At 67.0% G+C, this 13,674-nt stretch overlaps 1 protein-coding gene across 1 annotated transcript in view; it reads left to right on the top strand.

The window, feature by feature from the left end:
• The window catches only part of ADGRB1 (adhesion G protein-coupled receptor B1), a 65,231-nt gene that overhangs the window by 21,127 nt on the left and 30,430 nt on the right, over window positions 1-13,674 (top strand). The window lies entirely within an intron of this gene.

Here is a 13,674-nt window from a genome sequence, read left to right as displayed (position 1 = left end):
CCCATCTATCCCCATCCATCCAGCCAGCCATCCACCCTATCAATCCATCCATCCATCTATCCATCCACCATCCATCCATCCATCCATCCCTCCATCCAACTATCCCCATCTATCTATCCCTATCCATCCACCTATCCACCCATCCATCCTCCAGTGATTACTGACCATGGAAAAGACACTGCTGTATCCTCAGCCTTGTCCTCTTGTCCTGTCTCCAATAAGGACGGACAGCAAAGCAGGAATGTATGGATTCCTATGAAAATGTCAGGTCATGCCACATGCCAAGGAGCAAAGCCAGACGGATCTGGTGGCAGGTGGGGAAGCCTCTCTGAGGAGATGATGTTTGAGCAGAGGCCTGACACAGCATGTGCATGTGGGTGCCTGGAGAGAGGCATTTTAGCAAAAGGGACAGGCCACGCAAGGTCTCTGCTCTGGGGGCGTGCAGGGCCACTCCGCAGACGTCACCGGCCTTTCCTGCCCTGGGCCTGGGGCGTGGGGACAGGCCTGAGTGGGGGCTGGGTCACCTGTAGCCCTGGCGACTTGGCACTCTGGCTCTGGTCGTTGTCCCACTGCTTTTCTCGAGTTTTACAAGCAGCACAGCCTCTTGTGTCTGACTGGACTGAGGTGGGGCCCACAGGCCTGCGCACCCCCCCCCCCAGCCCCCAGAGCCTTATGTCTGCAGGCGGCGGGGTTGTGCTGTGACTTCAAGTCCATGGCGCCTGGCCCCTGCCCACAGCTAGAAGCCTGCTCCCCGGGGGCTGTTGAGAGGCCACCTGCAGCCCCCGGGGCACCTGACTGACCCCCGCTGGAGGGGCCTCCCGCTTTCTCTGGACAAACACCGCACCCTCTCGGACAGCTGCACCCACATTTCTGATTGCTTCCTTGGCGTCCAGTCCCTGGACAGTTTTAAGCTCTGGGAAGTAAATTACTTTCCAGACTGGTGGGATTCATCCCCTTCGCCCTTCCTGGACTGCAGGCTGTGGGAGGTCAGGCCAGCCCAGAGTATGTCCAGTTCACTGTCCCGGGGGCCCTCGTGCAGCCAAGGAGGACCGTGTGGCTGTGCGGCCTGGGGCAGACCCCCCCCCTCCCGGAGCCCCGGCTTCCCATCCTGTGGCCAGAGTCCGCCCGCTCACGGGTAGGAGCTGGGTGGGAGCAGGGAGAGCACTGTGGCCAGGTCCCCACTTCTCACCTCTGGCCGTGAACTCCACCTGCCCCTCCTCCTTCAGCTGTGGGGGTGCCTGCCCACTGCTCCAACATGCCCCACCCATCCCTGGTCACCTCTGGATGCTTGGGATCACATCTGTGCCCGGGGGCCCAGGGCCCCAAGGACAGCATTTGCACACGGCTCCCTGTTTGGTCCTGGGCACGGCCCTGGGAGCCCTGGGTGACGGTGCCTGTCACCTCTGAGGAAGCCGAGCCTCCTAGAGGCCCGTGACTCAGCTGAAGGCTCGGGGTGGGGAGCTGAGGCGTCTGATCCAGGACTGGGCAGCCGGGGCCCACGGGGGAGGGTCAGAGGCTGGGGGGTGGGGGTTGGAGGGAGCTGGCTCTGTCCCCCGGGTCCCCCTCTGCTCTGCCCCGGACACCTTCTCCTTCCATGTCGGGTGGGCGGCTCCTCACCACGTGAGTGGGCTCGCGAGAGCCCAGGTTTTCCTAGGTGACCTGAAACAGGGTCCAGGGGCAGGGGCCCCGGTCCGCTTCCACCCGTGTGCCCAGGAATTGAGTCTGTGCCGGCGTGGACCTGTGTGTGCAGGCGGGATGAGAAAGAGTGCCAGGCATCTGCAGGATTGTGGGTGGGGGCCTGGGGGAGAGGGAGCCAGTGGCCACAGCTGAGAGAGAGTGATTTCTTGATCCAAGACTGAGCCCGGCCCTGATCACAGATGGAGCCTTAACACGGGTCACCTGCTGAGCCCTGACTTTCATCAAACACTGAGCCTTGACCCTGGTCACACTCTGAGCCCTGACCCTGGTCACTCTGAGCCTTGACCCTGGTCACACTCCGAGCCCTGACCCTGCTCACATGCTGAGCCCTGACCCTGGTCACTCTGAGCCCTAACCCTGGTCATTCTGAACCCTGACCCCTGGTCACCCTCTGAGCCCTGACCCTGGTCACACTCTGAGCCCTGAGCCCTGGTCACACTCCGGGCCCTGATTCCGGTCACCCTCTGAGCCCTGACCCTGCTCGTGTGCTGAGCCCTGACCCTGGTCGCTCTGAGCCCTGCCCCTGCGTCTTATCTGAAATCACTCATGCCTGTGCACATATAACAAAACGTGTGTCATGTGCTTGCAGGGCCACCGCCTCCTCCAGACACATGCGACAGTTGACCATGTGACTCGCTTGTCTTAGAAAAAATGAGTCAGAGGGTTCCACCCACAGTACAGACGCTCCACGTGCCTCGCCCCCAGCTACACACACTTCCACACGAAGGCTCGACGCCCACGCCTGACGTCTCTGTAAACATGGGCCCTGACCGACCCCTGGAGTCCCCCTTGCCCCAGCAGCCCCAGTCACGTGGCCGAATCCCGCCCTCCCCGCCAGAGACCCCGATCGCCCACTCCGGGACCTCAGCCGGCAGCGTGGCTCGGGGCCGTCCCCCGCAGCCCTCCGCCGGCCCGGCCCCGGCAGCAGCGAGGGCCTGCGGAGCGGGGGTGTTAGGGAGAGAGAGGGGTTCTCGCAGAGCTCCGTTCAGGACTCCGATGAGCGCGGGATGGGCGGGCCGGGGGGTGATGGGGGCTCGCGAAGGCCCGGAGCACCTCCTGGGACCTGGGGCCTGTGCTCCTGAGCCAGCTGCCGCTGTCCTCCTCGGCCGTCGCTGACTTAGAGCGGGAGAGTCAGAGCTGGTGGGATCCTCGGAGCACGTGGGCTTTGCCCTGACCTGCTTGTGGTACGCTGAGGCCCAGCGTGCCGGCCAGGGGCAGGGGCTCTCCGAGAGGGCTCCTCCTGCGACGCCAGCGTTTGGGGGTGTCTGCTGGGGGCCTGCCACGCAGGGGCCTCGGGAAGGGCCGGGGGCCACCCCCACCGCGCCCCCAGCTCCGGGACTCACGCTCACATTGGCCGTGGAGGCTCTGGGAATCCCACCGGGTTGGGGGTTCCCTCGTGCAGTGGCTCTTGGCACCCTTACTCTCTGCCACCTGAGCCGGCACAGCGGACACTGGGACAGGCTGGCCGAGAGGCCGGCGTCCTGCACGCTCCGTGGGGCTCCTGTCTTAAAGCCTGACCCCACTGCAGGCTCTTCCGATGTGCCTCGTTTGCACACACAAGCTCTCGGTCTGCCGGGGAGGCAGACCCAGGGTGCTGTCTGACAAGCGAGGGCCCCCCCTCGGCCCATGCCGGTCTGTGCTGCAGCCCCAGCCCCTGCCCCTCCCCAGCCCTGCCACACAGGGATACTCAGGCCCCGGGGCCCGGCCCCTTCCCTGGGGTCCCTGCACCTGTGTGTGTCCTGGTCCCTTTAAGAGCCTTGCGCCCATCCTTGGTTTCCTTGGAGAGAGCAGTGAGGGGCAGGCCGCGGTGGGGGGGGGGGCGAGCGGAAGGGAGAGTTGGCAGGGCCCCCGGGTCGTTGTCAGCGGCTGGTTCCCAGATGGATTCCTCCCACGAAGGCTGGTTTCTGATGGGAGCAGAGGAGGCAGGCAGGGGGGAGATGGGAGGGGATGGCAAAACCACCCACCCTCCGCAGCCCTGGACTCTGCCCAGCCCCTTCCCCAGTGCCCTTCCCTCCTCTGAGTCTCCCCCGACTTTGTTCTTGGGGGGTAGGGGGCTGGCGGGGCCCTCCTGTGGGCCTGCCCTCTCCCGAAGGGGCTGCTGAGTCTCCTTGCAGGGCCGGGAGCTGGAGGGGGCGGACAGGTCCCCAGGTCGTGGCCCACCGACAGCTCCAGTGTCCTGCACCCCAGCTTACAGCCCGGCTGCCCCAGCCACTGCTCTGCACCCCACGGGCCCCCTCACGGCCCCCCCCTCGGGGCAGCCGGGACTCTCAGCCCATCTGTGCCCAGCTCTGCTTTTGCCTCAAACGCTGCCTGCTCTGAGAGGCTCAGAGACCTTCCCGCCCATTTTCCTACACCCGCACTCCTGTCCACCACTTCCCAGCTCAGACCCCAGTTAGCAGCAAGTCCGAGGGTCCCCGAGCTCCCGCTTCCTGGTTGCCTCTCCCCTTGCAGGATGTGGGCCCCGCCCCAGGGCAGGGTCTCCTCTGCTGCCCAAGAGTTTCCCCTGCCAGGGATCCTCAGGAGGTGAACAGAGGAGGCTGCTGGCATGTGCCCCATTGAAGGGGGTCCCCTCATCCTCAGGGGACTGGAAATTTGTCCATTCATTCATTCATTCATTCACTCATTCATTCCCTGAACACATCTTTCCTGCATCCAATCTGCCCAGCGTGGTCTGACTTCGGTGACAATGTCCTGCCATCAAGGTGCCCCCGTAGCACCCACCCAATAGGATATCCACCCGGGTGAGCCCACCCCCATCCCACTCTCACATATGGGGTGAGAGGGGCCCTCCCGGGAGGGCAGGGTCAAAGGACCTGAGCTTGCCCTTGACACGGCTCCAAGTTGTCCCCACTGGGGGTCCTCTTGGACCTGCTTGTCCCAACGACTGGGGGTCTATGGGGGTCCAATAGCCACGGCTGGCTGGTCAGGATGGCCCCTCCCTCCAGCTCAGGAATCCCTGGCTCTGCTCACACTGGCCACGCAAGCCCCGGCCTCAGTTGCCTTGACCGTGCGATGGACAAGATGAGCGCCCACCAGCCCCCAGCCCCCACCAGGCGCCTCCCAGGCGACGGCAGAGGGTGGAAACTGCCAGTGGAGGCCCAGAGCTGGCCCTGGCCCCAGCCCTCCCCTGGCCCGCCCCCTCCCCCAGCCCCCTCCCCTGCTCTCCTTTCTTTCTCTGCGAGGAAAAGCACTGCCAGCTGCTGCTCGGCCTGTGACAGTGCTGGTGAGGCGTGTCTGGAGAGGGGCTTCCGCAGGGGAAGGGGTGGAACCTGCCGGGGGCACCGTGGGGGTGGCAGACACGTGCTCGAGGACCCGCGGGCGTTGGCATGGAGGGGGCATCTGGGGGTGGGGGCCTTTCCTGGAAGAAGGGTCAGGGCCCGCGAGCCTCCTGCCTGGCTGTGTCCAGCTGTGACCGGGTCCCCCTTTGTCCGTCGTCTAGCGTCTCCACACCCGCAGGCGGCCCGGTGAGCGTAGCGAAGGGGAGGGGGGCCAAGGTGGCAAGTCAGGGAGGGCAGGCCCCGGGGCTCACGGGATCTGCCTGGTAGAGTGGGGTCACACCGGGTGGCATGTGGCTGGCTGGGGTGGGAGGCCTGTAGGGGTGGGAGATAGGGCGGCTGTGGGTGCAGATTGAGTCAACCACCTTGCCTGTCCCTGGTCACGTGACCGAGCAGCCAGAGGCCTTGGAAGAGGGGCCCGGGACCAGGCGGGGCCGTTTCCCTCAGCACCCCCACCCCACAGGCCCTGCTCCGTGAGCCCGTGCCAGGCCCTGCCTTGGGGGCAGGTGGGGAGTGAGGAAAAGGGGCCCGGAGTCACCCTCCGGGAGGAGGGGGTGGGCCCACAGGAAGCCGTGCTGGCGCTAGGACCCTGGGCTGGAGGGGTGGGTGCCTCGGGGTGAAAGGGGAGCTGCCTTGTGGGGCCAGCGCAGGAAGGGGTGCGTGTGGGTACAGAGCAGGGGGCTCTGGGGAGGGCCTGGGCCTGACGAGCACACAGTTGCTCTAGGGTGCTCCTAGCGGGGCTCCGTTCATCCGTCCCTCTGTCCCTCCACGCGTGCCCTGCCGAGACCGCATTCACAGTGAGGCTCACCCCACTAGCCCTGTGGCCCCGCATCATTCTCCCCGGAGGAGGGGTCAGGGTTGGGGGCTGCCCGCTGCCCAGACCCCATCCTGCCGCCCCCCGCTGGAGCCCAGTCTCCTTCCTCCTCCTGGGAGCCCCGCTCTCCACGGCCTCCCAGGCCCACCCACACCACCGGCTGCCCTGCGTGGGCATCCATCCCTGCCCACGCCCACGTGTCTGGGGTGCCCACCAGGGTCCTACCACGACACAGCAGCTAACGGGGGGCAGGGGGCAGGCGTCTGATCTGCCGCAGCTTGGACTCAAATCTCGGCCCCATTTCTTACTAATGGGGTCGCCGTGGACGAGCCTTTCATCTCCTTGAGCCTCAGTTTCCACATCTGTAAACGGGTTGCTACAGCTCTGAAGCGAGGTGATGTGTGTCGAGCACGGATTGTGGGGCCGGGAAATAACCGGTGAGTAGGTGCCATCCTTAGCCTACTCCAGGGGGCTTGTGTCACTAGCTGGCACGGTGCCCTGTGGGGACAGCACGTGCCCTCGGGGGGGGGCCGGGGCGAGGGGCCAAACCGGTGGGGGACAGGCTTCCCGGTAGGGGGCTCCTGGGCTGGGCGCAAAACCCGGAGGCGGGTGGCAGAGGCTCTCTGGGCCCCGGTGCAGCACGTGCAAAGGAACTGAGGCAGGCGTCCGTGCCATGGGGTGGACTTGGGAGGTGACCTTCCTCCCGTGAGACACTTGCTTCCCTCTTCCGGGGCGCGACTGTTCGTTTTCTGTGGCAGAAAGGTCTTAGTCCCACTTCCCGGGGGGCCCCGGCCTCATGCCCCTGCTGGTGGCCCTGGGGGGCGGTGACTGCCTGCTCGCCTGCCCGTGGGCCGGCCACATGTGGAGCAGGCCCGGGAAGGACTCCCAGGTGGTCGGCCAGGGGCCGTGGCTGTCCGCCCTCCCTTCTATGCCTCGCTGCAGAGGCCCTTAGAAGTGGGGGTGGTGGGATGGCCGTGAGGTGGCCTGAATCACGGGCCTTTGGGAGTCAGGTGATTCCCTGGAAGGTGGGGTCAGGGGCAGGCCACGGCGACGGCGTGGGGCCCGGGGTTGGCCGCCTTCGCACGCTCTGTCCTGGCTGGCGGGACGTGAGGGTTCCGCCTCCGCAGCGCCCCGGATGCGGCGGGTGCCGAGGAGACGCCGTTGCGTGTCGGTGACGGGGGTGGCGAGCCAGCGTCCCTCTTGGTGCTAGTCGTGCGGCTGGTTCTGAGGCGGTGATGGCGGGCGTGATGGTGATGCTAACGGTGGAGGTGACACCGGGGACCGTGCGGGCACAGCCGCGCGGTGACCGTGGTGGTGACGAGTGCGCTCTTGGTGGTGCGGCTGTGGGCGGCGGGTGGTGACGGTGGCCGCGGGGGCTGGACGGCCGGCGGTCGTGGGTGTGGCGGGACTGACGCTGTCGCGGAGGGGACAGATACGGTGGCATCCACGGCTTCGATGCTGCTGCTGGCGGTGGCAATGGCCCCGGTGGCCGTGTGATGGCGTCATTCTTGTGCCCCACGGCGGTGGCAGCCCCATGCACGTGGACGGCGTGGCTGGAAATAGCGTGGCGGCGACGTGGCGGTGACGTGGCGATGTTGCTGGTAGGGTGGGGGCAGCGGTGAGGGCATCTTGAAGGTGACTGGGGCTGGCTGCGGCGGGTGGCCGGGTTTGGGATCTGTCGCAGTCAGGGGACACTCAGCTCAGGGCCCGCACACACAGGCCGGGGAGACGCTTCCCGAATGACCAGCGAAGGAGCCCGTGGTTGGAGCATGAGCGGGGCTGGGTGTCAGGGCAGTGGCCCCTCGGTTGGCAGGGGCAGGTGACACGATGGACGGCTTGGCTGGATGAGCACCAGGGAAAGTTCTGAGGGAAGCGACAGGCTCAGGTAGGACCTCTAGGGTGGCGGTCTCCGACCTGGGAGGGGCCAGGGAGGGGAACGGGGTCGGCGGGAGCCTGGCCTCTGAGGCCCGATCACTTTCTTGCAGGGCTGGGGACCCCGGCCTCTCCAGGGACCCTGGTCGCCTGGGTGGGTGGAGGGGGTGAGGACGAGAGTCCAGACCGTGGGGAGAGCCGCGTTTCCGGGGCAGGCGGGCCCGCTGCGCCAGGAGGGAGCGGGGAGGCCGGCACCAGGCGTCGTGAGGAACCAGAGCGGCCACGGGTGCTGTAGCCATGAGGCCCAGACGCTGTCAGCACCAGGAGAGGCGGCCCCACAGGCAGGAGCACGGGCCTGAGGGCCTGGCGGCTCACTTAGCAAGACCCAGGTCAGGCGGGTGTCCATCCCCCTGGGTCTACGGGTCACAGACACCGGGGTCCCCTCAGGACCACGGGTGTTGTTCCCAGGCCCTGAACCAAGACAGGATGGGGCTGATGTGGGCCAAGCCCCGGGGCAGCAGATTCAGCCAACCCTGCTGGTTCCCACAAGCTGGCAGCAGACAGGGGCTGGGCACGGAAGGGGCGGGGGCGCTCATGGAGACCTCCCAGAGGCAGCAGGGGCTCTGGGGACTCCTGGAGGATCAAGTGAGTCAGCCAGGGGACGGGAGGACATGTGATCAGAGGCACCGGCCACAACCAAGGCCTGGAAGCAGGAGAGGGCAGCTGTGTTCTCTGTGTTCTGGGTCATCAGCGGTTCCTGCCGGGCCCAGGGGGCTTGGGAGTCATGATGAGCTCTGGTTGCTGGGTGAGGTAGGACCCAGGAGGGGAGTCTCAGCACAGAAGCAGGGCAGGACCCGAAGGAGGGGTCAGGCACAATGCTCAGGAATTCATAGGCTATCCCAGCAGGCTCCCTGGAGGAGGAGACTCAGCAAGAGCCTTGATCTATGGCTCAAAAGTCAAGAGGCAGAGGTGGGAGGTGGGCCTCCTGATGGGTGAGGCGTCCTTTAGCAGGGCCTGGGCCTGGCATAGTCGGTTTGGGGAGCACAAGTCGAGGCCTGGCTGTTGAGGACCTCCGAGGCCAGGCTGAGAAGCCTTGAGGAGCCCCTAGGAGCCCCCACCTGCCTGCTCCCTGTTGCCCCATCCGGCTGCGCTGTGCCACTCTGGCTTCTTCCCTTCTTCCTGTTGTGTGGGAGGACACCTGTGAGTCATTTACACTCTGGTGCGAATTAGCCCATCAAACCCCAGGGGACCCTGCTGGGCACAGTCCTGTAACAGAGCTGCTTCGTGGGCTGGCAGGAGGCATCATGAACCAGCAGCGAATGCCCTGGTTGGAGCAGTGGACGGGGGTGGGGGTGGGGGCTCCCGGCACACCCTCCCCATCACCGTCCCCTGATATACCATGAGAGCGCCAGGCCTGTGGGCCGTGTGTCCCTGTGTCTCCCCGAACAGGGTGCTGGGTGAGGATCTGTGCCCACTTCACAGGAGGGCACCTCAGCTCCGAGTGGCCGGGATGGGATCTGCCCAAGGGGGGACCGGCCTTGGCTGCCCCATTCCCCCCTCGTGGGCTGGGCACTGGCCAGGGGCCACAGGCTGAGCCTCCTCCCAGGGTCTCTGACACCCCTTGGGCTCCCACCCACCCTGGGGCCCCGGGGAGGTGCCTTGGGGGTGCTGCCTGAGCCAGGCTGGGGACCAGGCCTGTGGCGGATGGGAGACAGCCTGTCTTCTCTGAGGCGCTCTGGCGTGGGACGCAGGGACGAGGTGGTGGCCCCCCACCGAACTAAGCATGAAACGAGGTGGGGGTTTGCACTGGGAGCTGGGGTCCAGCGCCCAGAAGTGGCCAGAGGGGAGCCCTGGAGGGTCAGAGTGCTGGGTCAGCTCTGGGAGGGTGGGGGTCCTTGAGGGAGGAGGGGGTTGGGGGAGCTTGAGCAGAGGACGACGGGGCGCTGGCACGGGGGGGGGGCAGCGGCCACAGTGGCCGGGAGATTCAGTGGGGGTCCCGCCAGGGTGGTGCCTCGGGGGGCGGCGAGCGGCGGTCAGACTTTGGTGCCTCTTACAAGCAGGCCAGTGGGGTCTGCTGAGTGGCCGGCTGCAGGTGTGGGAGGGAGGCGGCGGGGCCTGGAGGCTGACCTCGGGCAGCGGGAGCTTAGAGGGGCAGAGGGCCGTCCCACCCCCACTGCGTGCCGACGCCGAGCGGCTGGGCCTGGGCCTGCCCTCCCAGAGGAGGAGGCCGAACAGGACCCCGAAGCCGTGAGCAGTGTGGAGTGTGTGATGGGAGAAGGTCCCCGAAGATGGAAGCTGTGGGTCAGGGACGGCCTGGCTGCGGGGGCTGGGAGCTGGCCGTGGCCACGATGGCCATGGTAGCCGTGGTGGCCGTGGGGGCCATAGGGGCAGAACCGGCCTGGCCTCGCAGCACGTCGGTGGTGCGACGAGGGAGGCGTGGCTCTGCCCTGGGAGCCCTGGTCTGATGGAGGAGACAGAGCCGTTTTAGGGGAGCCCCGATCCGAGGGGCCCAGCGACCCCCTCGAGCCAGGCAGGGAGGGGCTCCTGCTCTAACCCCTGGACCCCCCTGCCCTCCTGGTCCTGGGAGGTGCCACTGCCCCAGCTCCTTCTGTCACCCTGGGCCTGGTGAGGGGAGGGGCAGGTGTCAGTGACCCAGATTCCTCAGGCCTGGGCTCAGGGAGGTGGGGGGTTGGCTCCATGACCCAGTATTCCGAGTTTCTGAAGCTCAGACAAGAGGCAGCAAACGGTCTCCCAGTGCGGTCGCTGTGTGCAGGAGGAAGCAATGACCTGCCCGTGTTGCAGAGATGGGAACAGGTGTCCCCGAGGCAGGAAGGATTCCGGTCACGTGTGGCAAGAGCTCCCAGATGTTGAGGTATAAGAAGATGCCTCCTAGAGGTTTTGCCGCCAGAAGGGCCGAGAACTCCCTGGCCTTTCCCAGGTCGGGGGGTGCCTAGGATGCCGATGGGGTGCTCGGGTCAGGGGCCACCCAGCCACCTGTCTTGCTCGATGTCAGTCCTTGGCTGGTGTGAAGGGCAGCACGGCAGGCTTGGCTGACCATCGGAGCAACCTCTTTCCCTGGCCTGGGCTGGGGCCTTGGGCGGGCCACCTCTCTCTCTACTCTGGGCTTCAGCTTCTATATCTACACAGCGGAGCTGAGGGTTACTGCAAAGCTTAAAATAAAACGCACAGGGCGCGGTTATTATCCATGTGTGAGAGGGAGCCGGAAGACGGTCCCTGTCCCTGTGCTGCATGTCAGGAGCCCAAGCCTGATACAGGCCACGGGGGCCTGCCGGAGCCGGGGAGAGGCGCAGCCGAGGGAGCGTGCCCCGTGGCCCTGCGGGGTCTGGATGAGCCGGCCCCCTGGTTCCAGGTCCGGCGCCTTCCGGATCCGCCACCAGCTGCCGGCCTCCTGGACTGGCAGCCCGAAGGGAGGCTCTCTGAAGCGGGCGTGGGTGTTTTCTTGTGCCCTCCGTGGCCCGAGGCTGCCGGGCAGGCAAAGTGGGCAGCGGCCCCTCACCCCCTCCTCTGAGAGGCTGATAAGCTAATTAGCGTCCTCATCAGGAGCCCTTCGAGGCCATTCTCCCAGGAGGTGGCCTGCAGCTATCATCAGCCTGGCGCCCTGCAGACTCTCCAGCACCGGCTGGGAACCTGCCAGGCTGCCGGCCCCAGCCAGCCCGACTCCTCTCACCCCAGGCCTCAGGGAGCTGTCCCCGCCTGGTCCTCCCAGGCAGAGAGCCGGGTTCCAGGTCTCTCCCCCACCCCCACCCCCCTGCCCGACTCTGCTCAGTGCACGAGAGCAGAGGCCGTGTCCGGGCCTGAATCGTGAGAAGCACAGCCGTGACCCGAGCTCGGGAGGCCGGCCACAGACGCCTGCTCTTCCGAACAGCTGCCGGGCTAATGTCACGGACAAGCAGTCGGGCTCCGTCTCCAGACAGGAACGGCCTGCAGGACTCTCTCTCGGAGCGCGTTGCCTGTGCCGTCGGCCGTCTCGGGGTCTGGTCAGTGGCTGGCGCTTGCAAGGCTGTAGCTACGCACGCAGCCCCGGGCGTGAGAACAGGCCGCTCCTGCTAGGAGCGGGGACAGACGGCAGGAACAGAGGCTGGGGTCAGCCAGGGCCTCGCGCCCCGCAGCCCTGGTCCTGCGCGGTGCTGGGGGATGCAGGGGGGGGTGTGGGGTGCACCAGGGCACCCCAGCGAGGCCCTGACAAACCTCTGGCCAATGGTGTGGGGAGGACCAGGCTGGACCTGGGGTGTCACTGGGAGCCCCGGGACTCCCTTGGCATTCCTTCCATCGTGCGTCGTCAGTTCTCGTTTGCGGTGAGGGGTCTTTCCCTCTCGGGAGGAAGGAAGAGGAGAGGTGTCTGGCGTAGCCTCAGTAGGCTTTGATTTTTGCCCCACCCCCACCCCCCACCACGCTCCCCCGGGGCTAATGGCTACTCTGGCTACTCCTGCGTTTATTTTATGGAGGGCCCCAACCCTTGGGGGCGTCCTCTTTTCTCACTGAACTCAGAGACTGAGCAGCCTGGCTGGAGCACAGGGTTGGGGGTGGGGGGCACTCCCGGGGCAATGCAGCCCGCAGAGCCTAGGGCTGGCTCCTGGGCCTAGCCCCCTCCGGCCTCAGTTTTCCTCCGGGGTACAAAGGGGGCGTGTCCTCCCCGACCCCCCAGGGAGGAGAACAGACAAAGGCCCAGGCCCTGGCTTCCGGCCCAGCTCCGAGTATATATCCCTTCTCCCCTGGGCCTGAAGCTCTGGAAGGGGGTTGTGTAACATCTCCAATTCCACAGACTCTGGGCTCTCCGGTACCTGCAGCTCCGGAGCCTGAGCACCCCTGCAGACGCCAGCCCTGTGCCGGGCGCCTCAAGAGTGTTCACCCTCTGGGCTGTCCTGCCCCCCGGTTTTAGAGCTGAGGGAGCGAGCTAGGGCTGAGGACGGGAACCTTCCCGAGGTGACACAGCTAGGACACAGCTAGCAGAGTGGCACTCGGGGGGTGTGTGTGAGTGTCCGTGCGTGCACGCGCGCGTGGTCAGGGTTCCTGTGGGGAGCACTGGGCAGGGAGCGGCTCGGCCCCCAGCCTGCCCCGCACACAGGAGAGCTGGCTGGTGGGGGGGAAGCAGGCGAGTGGAAGGTTCTGGAGGCATTCGGTGGCTCTTTTCCGGCTCCGAGGAAGTGAATCTGAAGCGGGACTCCGGGGCGGGCCTTGGGAAGACCCTCGCTGCGCTGCGGAGACCTAGAATGTTCGCCAAAAGTCCTGGGGGCAGGCACGGGCCCGAGTTACTTGGGGAGAGGGCAGGCCTTTTGCGGCTCCGGCTTCAGAGGCAGGGCACGCGCAGCTTTGTGGGGCCTCAAGTGCCGAGTTGCAGTCTGGCCCCCTCAGGCCTCCCGGAGCCCCCTTCCCCAACCCGGGGCCCGCGCCCCATGGGCGCCTTCTGCTGGGCAGCCGGCAGGCAGAGGGAAGGCAGGCCCAGCCCAGGACCAGGTGTGCCGGCCGGAGGCTCCTAAGTTCCCGGACCCGCGGGCCGGCCTTGAAGGGTGGGGGACTCGCATCCACAGCGACCGGTGCGCAGAGTCCTTCAGTCCCCGTGTTTAAATGGCAAGGCGCAACGAGGGGCCTCTAGACAGCGGGGAAGGCTGTTCTGTCCCAGGCCTCGGGCGGCGCACACCGGGGGGCGACCAGCCCGGCGGAGGTGGATGCGGGGGCGGGGGCGGTCCCAAGGTCACCAGCGCCGCGCCGGGCTCCGGGGGCGGAGTAGCGGGGGCGGCCCCGGCACCCCTCCCGGCGCGCCCCCGCCCCGCCCGCCGCCCCCGGCTCGGCTCGGGCTCGGCTCCGGCTCGGGCTCCGGCTCCTGCTCCGGCTCCGGCTCCGGCTCGGGCTCCGGTTCCGGCTCGGGCTCCGGGTCCGGCTCGGGCTCGGCTCCGGCTCGGCTCGGCTCCGGCGCTGGGGGCGCGGCGGGCGGGGCGCTCTCCGGGCGCGGGGCCAGGGCCCGGCGCCCCGCGCTCCCGCGACTCGCTCTCCCGT

Source organism: Panthera uncia, chromosome F2 (assembly GCF_023721935.1).
Source record: "Panthera uncia isolate 11264 chromosome F2, Puncia_PCG_1.0, whole genome shotgun sequence".
Lineage (NCBI taxonomy): Eukaryota > Metazoa > Chordata > Mammalia > Carnivora > Felidae > Panthera > Panthera uncia.
This window is presented reverse-complemented; position numbering and strand designations above follow the sequence as displayed.